This window comes from Gavia stellata, chromosome 2 (assembly GCF_030936135.1).
Source record: "Gavia stellata isolate bGavSte3 chromosome 2, bGavSte3.hap2, whole genome shotgun sequence".
NCBI classification, from domain to species: Eukaryota; Metazoa; Chordata; class Aves; order Gaviiformes; family Gaviidae; genus Gavia; species Gavia stellata.
The window spans coordinates 73,318,135-73,326,360 of record NC_082595.1 but is presented as its reverse complement, the minus strand read 5'-3'; the positions used below and the strand labels follow the sequence as shown (position 1 = coordinate 73,326,360).

Sequence of the window (8,226 nt, the reverse complement as noted above, 5' to 3'; positions counted from 1 at the left end):
TTTTTTTCCACCTTTTTTTTTATTTTGCTGTGTTCAAAACCTCCTCCCTTACAGGGATACTTCCAGATGGACTATTTTCTTCTGAAATTTCCACCAAGATCAAGTGGCCCTGACGATTACAGCAGCCAGGACAGGATCTTCTTACCTTTTGACATGTAATCCAAGGACCCTGTGTCTGCTTTCGACCTGATGTTTGAATCTGGGCAAGATCCATCACCTGACATTCCCTTCACATCGCGCTGTGGCTGCTAGATGGTGCCTGGCTTAGAGCGTACCTACCTTTCACAGGAAAAGGACAGACTGATTAATAGCAGCAAAGATCCCACAAAGCTGTAACACAGCTAAATGAAGATGTTCTACGTTGTGGTTTGCCAGGTTGTTTCCCTGGCTACTTTGCCTTTTAAGCCTAGAATACAAACTTGCCATCAGTGTAGTTCAGGCACATTCAATGGTTGTCTTGTTCCCGCAAGCAGACGATTTCTTTTCCCAACTGTTCCATCACCTTACGTTTTCTCAGGAACCAAACAAGAATATGCTTAAGAGTTTTCCCAAGTGGGAAGTGTTTGTGATTCTATCAGTCCCAGGTCAACCTTTTACATACAAGACAAATATACTCCTTTGTATTTCTCTGAGGAGGAACTTCCCTGGTTGTCATCAGTGCTTTAGCAAAAACAAAGGTATTTACAGAAGACCCTGTAAGTTTTCCTTTCCACAGGGACACTTTCTGCTCTTCAAGGTGTCTCAGTCAAGATGTCTGTTCTTTTTTAAACTGAACATTAAACACAGTTTTAGTTCATTTGTGAAACCGGAGTTCTCTCTACATCATTTTTAACATGATTGAGAGGCAAAAGTTCCAAGATTATCATTCATCTCACTTACCCCATATCGAAGAATTTAACACCTATCACCTATTTAACCTGCATGCTCTTAGGAAGTGTTGCATATTCAAGTCCTCTCCTAAACACCTTCTGGAGATGGGTGGGGGTGTGTGTGTGGTATGTTGGTTTTTTCCCCCCAATATATGCATTTTTGCTAGATACAGGAATTCTAAGGTAGACTGAATATCTGTTTAATAGCAGGACTTCACAGAGTCAAAAAATTACCATGATTCCAAAATAAATGCCTTGATTACTGGGCTCTAACTACACCTAGCCATCTGATCTTAAAACCAGAATGGCTAAGGTAATGTCCCCTAGTATCTCTAAACTGCATGCAGAATTTGAACCTTGCGTGTTTTCAACTTTGTGTATTGAAGTAGAAAAAGGTTGCTACAAAGGGACTTAGAAATTTAAGAGATGCTTAGAACACATTATGCATGACTGTCTCTTGTTCTTCCAGAGACTACAAAATCAGAGTGGATCATCATGTACCTGTAGCTGTACTGGAGTTACTATCCTAGCTGTTCTTTAACTCCACGGGGTAAAACTACAGAAGCAGTTTAGCATACTTCAGTACCAAGTAATCTGCTTTAGCAGGGCCATCACTGAAGGTAGTTTGAGCTAACCTTGCTGAGATGTGCCCACTACCCCTTTTACCTCAATGCCATTTGTACCCGTGTGGTGAGTACACCTTAATACACCTCAAAGTGCATTACAAACTGGGAGGCTTCACTTTTCAAAAGCTTAATTAGCGATGGTTTTTTACCATTAATTTCTATATTCCTCCTCGCTTACTACTCAATGAAAACAGTACTCTTTAGAAATGTTACACTGAAGGCAATAAACTGTGAAAGTTTAGATGTTGCTACTAAGAAAACAAAACTCTGTACTTCCTATTAGAAATCTGTACTGATTTCAACAGTTAATCTAAGAAAAGACCAACTACCTCAAAGAAGCAACTATCAGGTCTGAGACTTACTGATCAGTTCATGCCATACAAATACTGTTTTCTTGGATAGAAACATGACCGCCTGAATGGCTCAGAACATCAACAAACCAAACTGTGTATTTCAGATTAGTATACCATTAAAAAAATGCAAAGTGCTATTTATTACACCATTCCCATTGTGAGATCACTTCTATGCAAAACCAAGTTGCAAACACCACACACACACACACACAAGGAAGTTACTTTAAACCCAGTGGATTTAAGACCCTCCAGATCATTCTTAATGTTAACTGGAAGATCAGTCTCACTGGAGTTAATGCCACAATGGGATTTTTTGGAAAGAATTTTCTGAGAGGTTGTGTTAGCATTGTGAAAACATAGTGGAGCAAGGCAGCAGAGATTACTCAACTACATTAATCCAGTTTCCATTGTACCCACTGCTAAAGCTTCAGGACTCCCAATGATAGAACCTACAACATTCCCACCCCCCACCTTTATATACAAATCTAGTCTTCCATTAGCATGAAACCTGCAGCGAATTCTTAATTTGCAAATGTTGACAGATTTTATCAACATACATACCGTGGTTTTCTTCAAAGTAGCTTTTAAGCATCCCACTAATTCAAAAGCAAGTGTAAACTAAGATACTTCTGCAGGTAATATGAATAAAGGACAGTTTCACTAGACTAGTTTAAGTCAAAATGACATATTGGTTGCTTCTTGGTGAAAGTACTACTCACATATACACCAGTGATTGTCACTAGATGTTTGTCTTCTGCTTTAAGCACATATCTAAAACTCAAAAATTCTGTTGAAAAGTGTGGACTGGAAACAGGTTAGCTTGATAGAACAACTGTTTGCACTGGAAGAAAAAAGGCTTCATTGCACTATCCGATGTAAGCCTTTGGTCACAATCTGAAACAGGAACAATCCTTTAACAGCCACTTCAGCTTTTCTAGATGCAGGGACTAGGTATTTTTATCTGTAATGCTGTAATAGTAAAGATTAAAATCACCTTCCAATTGTGATACATCTGCATTATAAAAATATTAATTATAATTTATTTTAGACTAGCTCTCACCAGTGTTTCTAATACAGAGCTTCATTCTTAAGTACGCTGAAATTGCACCTTAAGAAAAGCCCTAATTTACTAATGGGATATCTATTTAATTGCCTTTGTTGAATTCTCACAGAAGAAACTTTTTAATCCCAAATTAGCTACATTTAGTAATAGTTTTTAAAATAACCACTACTAGTGACAGAATTAGGTGCACTCTTCATCCCACTAAAGAGAAGAAAAATAATAATCTGAAAAACGTTACTTTAGATAGCAGAACAATACTGGAAGTGCTACACTTCGAACCACGAACCCAGTATCTGATATATTCAGTTCCTGCCTTTCAACGACTGACTGTGTTGGTGGAAAATCCCTTAAACAACTATGACTGTAACCCATCAGTTTAAAAATACATCCTGAATGATCTGTGAAGCATTTCAGAGATTTTTACATCTAAAGTATTTAACATTAAACAGTATCAGATTATAGTCAACAGATTTACACTTACTTACAGATTTACATTCACTTAGCATTGAAGTGAACACACTAAAATTGAAGAGTTAAAACCCACAACCTCCCTAATTACTGCAGGTGAGCAGTCAATTAAATAGTCTACTGAAGTTGGATTTTAGGTACCCCAAGTCATTTAAGTACCAGAATGTCTAATTTTACTTACCATTATCTTCTGTGCAGTCAAATGGCATAGGCTATTCTACTGGCTGTGGTAGCAGAACTAAGACTGCGTTTCGTAACTTCCTTAGTGCAAAGAAAATAAGCAGTAAGATTCAACATCTTTTCTACACATTAGTGACCAAAACAAGTAAAATTGTGTTGTCACACTAACTGTGCAAAGTGATAGTGAACTGTCACCATTAATCAGCCAAATGTATCAGACTAGCAGGAATCCAGATTTCTGACACTGCTAGTTTTACCTGAACAACCATCAGAAAGTGTTGGCTTTGGAGCAGACACTAAGTTTCATGAGCACTCAGGAATGAAACGACTCTTGGAACTGAAAGGTATCTTGTGATTCAAACTTTAAATAGTCAAGCTGTATTTAATTACCTATTACATACATACTATGACTGTGTTTTCTAGACTATCAGAGATGCTTTTTTTTTTAAACAAAAAAAAAGCTTTTACCATGTACCTGGAAGTCTGACCATCTAAAGAAGCTTTCATGAAGATATCTTTAAATAAATAATGTAACCCCAGGTTTCCAGATGAGCTCAGCTGTGCAACAGGCACTCAAGAGCTGGCCATTTAAAAATACATATGTTTGTGGAAAAAACCTAGTAACCAGTTATATACTGGCAAGAAAAAAAATATCATTATGTGAGACAATCACTCCTCTCTCCAAATTTCAAGTAAACTAACAAGCTAGTCTTAGGGGCAATTTTCAACATCATCTGTTGTAACAATCAAGGCAAAGGAGCACCGAAGGAAAGTCACTCTCTCATCCTGTAGACTTTATAACATGAGTAAGTATAATTAAACACTTGCAATGTGTTGACCAGCTGACTATGTGAAAGCTGGTCTCCCAGAAAAAAAAAAATTTAACATAGGAGCTTCTAGGAAGCTTTATGTTTGTTTGCACTAGGTGGCTGTAGAGTAACAATAATTTATTCCTTTTCCCCCCACTACCCAGATTAAGGATCAAGGAATCTTCACCTCTCCTGTTGCTACATACCATTTTTATCTGACCGAGCAAACTACAATCTGGTGTTTCCTCTGCGCAACTAATGCAATTAGCTAGTCCCAGCCAAGAGATGTCATGTGCTGTTGCTGGAGTTAATTCAGCAAGACACTCGGCGAAGACAGACTAAAGTCCATCGCAGCCAGTGATAAAGTTGGGATTCATAAGCCTAAGGCTAAGAACACAAACTCAAGCTCCAACTTTACTGATTTCAATTCTCAGAACACTGCTTGGTAAAGTTTATTGCCTTATTGCCTACTTCCAAAACTTGCTATTCCATTTTAAACAATTAACATTTTCCACTAAGTTTTCACTAATGCAAGTGAGGGAATAACTGTTAATTTTGTGGAATGTATCAATTTGTAACATTTCCTGAAAAGAGTGTGTTCATGTGTTTATCTCCATGTTGCCTTTCAGTTTTACTTCTTTACAAACCCTCACTGAGGTATGGAAGCACCAATGTAATTGCTAGGCTGAACAAAAAAGTTAAGTGTCTGAAGAATTATCACAGGCACAAGGGGGAAAAAAGTTCCAGCCATATGTAACATTTCTATCCTGAAATATTAACTTGGGAATCCTACCTTCAGAGGAGGACAAGTTTATTTTAGACTATGTCATACCCTCTCACCCCCAACAAGAACAGAATTAGTATTCCTTATTTTAGATTTTAAGACAGCATTTAGGTGAAAGTTGTACAATGCAGAAATTCAGAAACTGGTCTTACTATCTGTAACAACAGCCTTCCTCCAAACACTAAAAAGACAAACTTAAGTTCCAGGTCATAACAAATCTCCTCTTTAAAAAGTAATAAAAAAAAAACCCCAACAAAAAACCCCAACCAAACACCGCCCCCCCCCAATTTTTTTTTTTTTTAAAAAGTACATTTGTATGTCCTATAGGAAACCCTTCAAACAAAAATGAATATTAAAACAAGAGTATAATTTAAAAAGCTGTGTATTGGAGTGTTTATAAACCAGAAGTGTTAAGCAGCAGCAGTTTCCAATTTCTTATTAAATTCAACTAGGCTTCAAATTTAGGAACACATGACAAACCAATGTGGAGCTATGCTAGCTTATACTCAAACCCTTGCAGGTGTTTCAGTAAAGAAAGCCTCCTATGAGCATAAACAGAGGCAGCATAATACATTAAGTCAACACTTGCCTTCAACATTCCAAAAAGAACTGTGTGGTTTATGTCCATTTGTCACCAAAGCACCCCGTACGAGATGCATTATTGCTGTAGAACATTTCAAGTTTACCAACACCCAAGTGCAACCAAGCTGATGTTGTATATATGCACTTGCCCATTCTCACCAGTATTCCATACTTAATAATGAACGTTTTTTCTTTACACAATCAAATTTAAAGCTTTGAAAATAACATTTTTTGATTTTAGGTTTTTTTTCCACAATATTAATCACCACATGCAATTTAGTTTTCTGATCATTCTGCTAAAAAACTGCACCAATATCAGAACAGTGCAAATCATATTTAATTTTAAAAGTTATAATGGCTTGAGTTCATAATTAGGGGGAACACTGTCAAGATCTTGGTATTTTGCTCACTCACCATTGCTTGCATTCCATTAAAAACAAACACTTCCCTGTCAATTTTGCCTTTTTTTTTTAAAAAACAATAGTCCCCCATGCTTTTATCAGAGCTGAAATTAAGGATGTGATCCACAATTTCAACACATATAGTGCCTTAATAGCAATGTTTTTATGCACTTCTGTGAACTGTCATAATTCCAAAAATATATTGTCATCCCCCCTGACACATTTCCAGACTAAGAACTAGTCACTAGCACTTGTGATCCCACAAGTGTTTTAAATTTTTCAGCAATGGAGAGATTTCAAGATTAAGAAATCTGAGGACTTCCCCTCTCCTACAGCCCCCAGTGTTTTCATTTTATAGCAAGTTGAAAACTGGTTTCCACATCTTGACAGTGTTCCTTTATAAAACCGTATGACAGTAAAAGTGCCAGTAGGCATGGCAACCTCTTTGAAGGGAGCATTTAAACTCCTTGGCACTGGGAATGCCAGCACCAAGGATTACATTGAAATTCAAAATTATACTTAAGGCTACAATTAGCAAACCCACTTTCCATAAGCCTAATACTCTATAACTAGATTTGAAAATTGAGAAGCTAACGCAACTGTATACTTTTATGCTCAATTTTGAGGAAAAAAGTTACTTTTCTTTAGCAAGGGCAGTATTATATGAAACTGTGGTAGCAAATGTCTCTTACGGATTGACTACTCATTTCACCATCATTCACTTACTTTGTCTTAAAGTTCAAAACTGGCAAGGCACATTTACATATTCCAATGAATACTTGACAATTTTAAATTACACTTCATGTCCCAGCTATCCCAGTAATTGACATACAACATACTAAAATGGTTTATTAAGATAACAAAAAAAAAATCAATTAATGTGAAACATACAGGCTATTGGCAACCACTATTCTAAAAATTATGTAAATACAAGTAAACATACTGAAATGTGTGCGATTCTAAGTTTTTAACCAGAAGATCTCTGTACTAACACACATTTATATTAATGACACATAAAAAAAATAAAAACTTTATTACAAAAATAAGTTACACTCGCCTCCAGCTTACAGTATAAAACAATTTTATTTGCAGGAATGCAAAATGATTGTTTGCCATGAGCATTTTCAACATATGACATGTCTAATTTTGTTAAAATTTGCATTTACTGGGGGAACTGGTGTGTATAAAACCTTAATTAGGTATAAGCTTCAATTTTCATTGTGGTGCCTATGGGTATGTAGTATAACTGCAGTATCCCTTTGGGCAGGGGGTTAAGGGAAGCTCTTTATGCCAAGTCCAAAGTAAGTTGTAATTTTACCTATCTTTTAACTATATGAAGTTGGACTTGGCAAGGTTCTTTTGTTTTTGTTTTGTCTTTTTTAAGGGTGGTTCAATAGAGGATGCTTCACCACTGAACACTCACTGTCATCAAGGTGCTTTAGAAAATTAAAAACATAGCACAAATGATTGTACTCTACTCTACTCTACAGGTTATCATGATCTGCGTAAGAGAAATGGAAAGCTGATCCACACGTTTTTACAGTGATCAGCAAGAAGAAATGCACTAATGAAAACATACCTTTTACCTAAAAAGCTAAACTACAGCCATATACTATTCTATGATTTATGAAAAACTTCAAAATATCCAAATGTCAGGCTTCACTGTACAGTTGTCAGTTTTAGTCTGACCTTTTATAAAGGGACACTGCAGTATTTAGTACAAGTTGCTGATGCACTTTTTTTGAACATCTGATGTCTTACAAAAGTAACATCTTGCTAAACTATTATACATCCAAATAACTACAATATCTGAAGAAGCAAGGCTGCTTTTTCAGCCACAAAATACGACAAAAGCAAGGCCTGTTATGATGGTCATGAGGAAGTCTTACAAAGCCTCTGGAACTAAAGGCAACTAAGAATGTTACATTTGGTATATTATAATCTCACCCTCATATCATATTAAACAAGCCTTGCTTTTATCTACAAAGATTTTCTATGTACAGTACAGACAGGGTATAGTTCAATCCTCTGCTACTGAGGTAGTTAACCAACCCTTTAAAAAAGGTTCTGAAAAGAACCACTATCTGGAAT

General features: G+C 36.3%; 1 protein-coding gene across 2 annotated transcripts in view; it reads right to left on the bottom strand.

Moving 5' to 3' along the window:
* Positions 1-5,567: 5,567 nt before the first annotated feature.
* SYNCRIP (synaptotagmin binding cytoplasmic RNA interacting protein) overlaps positions 5,568-8,226 on the bottom strand; it is a 26,842-nt gene continuing 24,183 nt past the window's right edge. For both annotated transcript variants that reach the window (XM_059835934.1, XM_059835935.1), the window contains exon 12: positions 5,568-8,226. This exon is cut by the window's right edge. The gene's annotated coding sequence lies outside the window, so the exon portion shown is untranslated.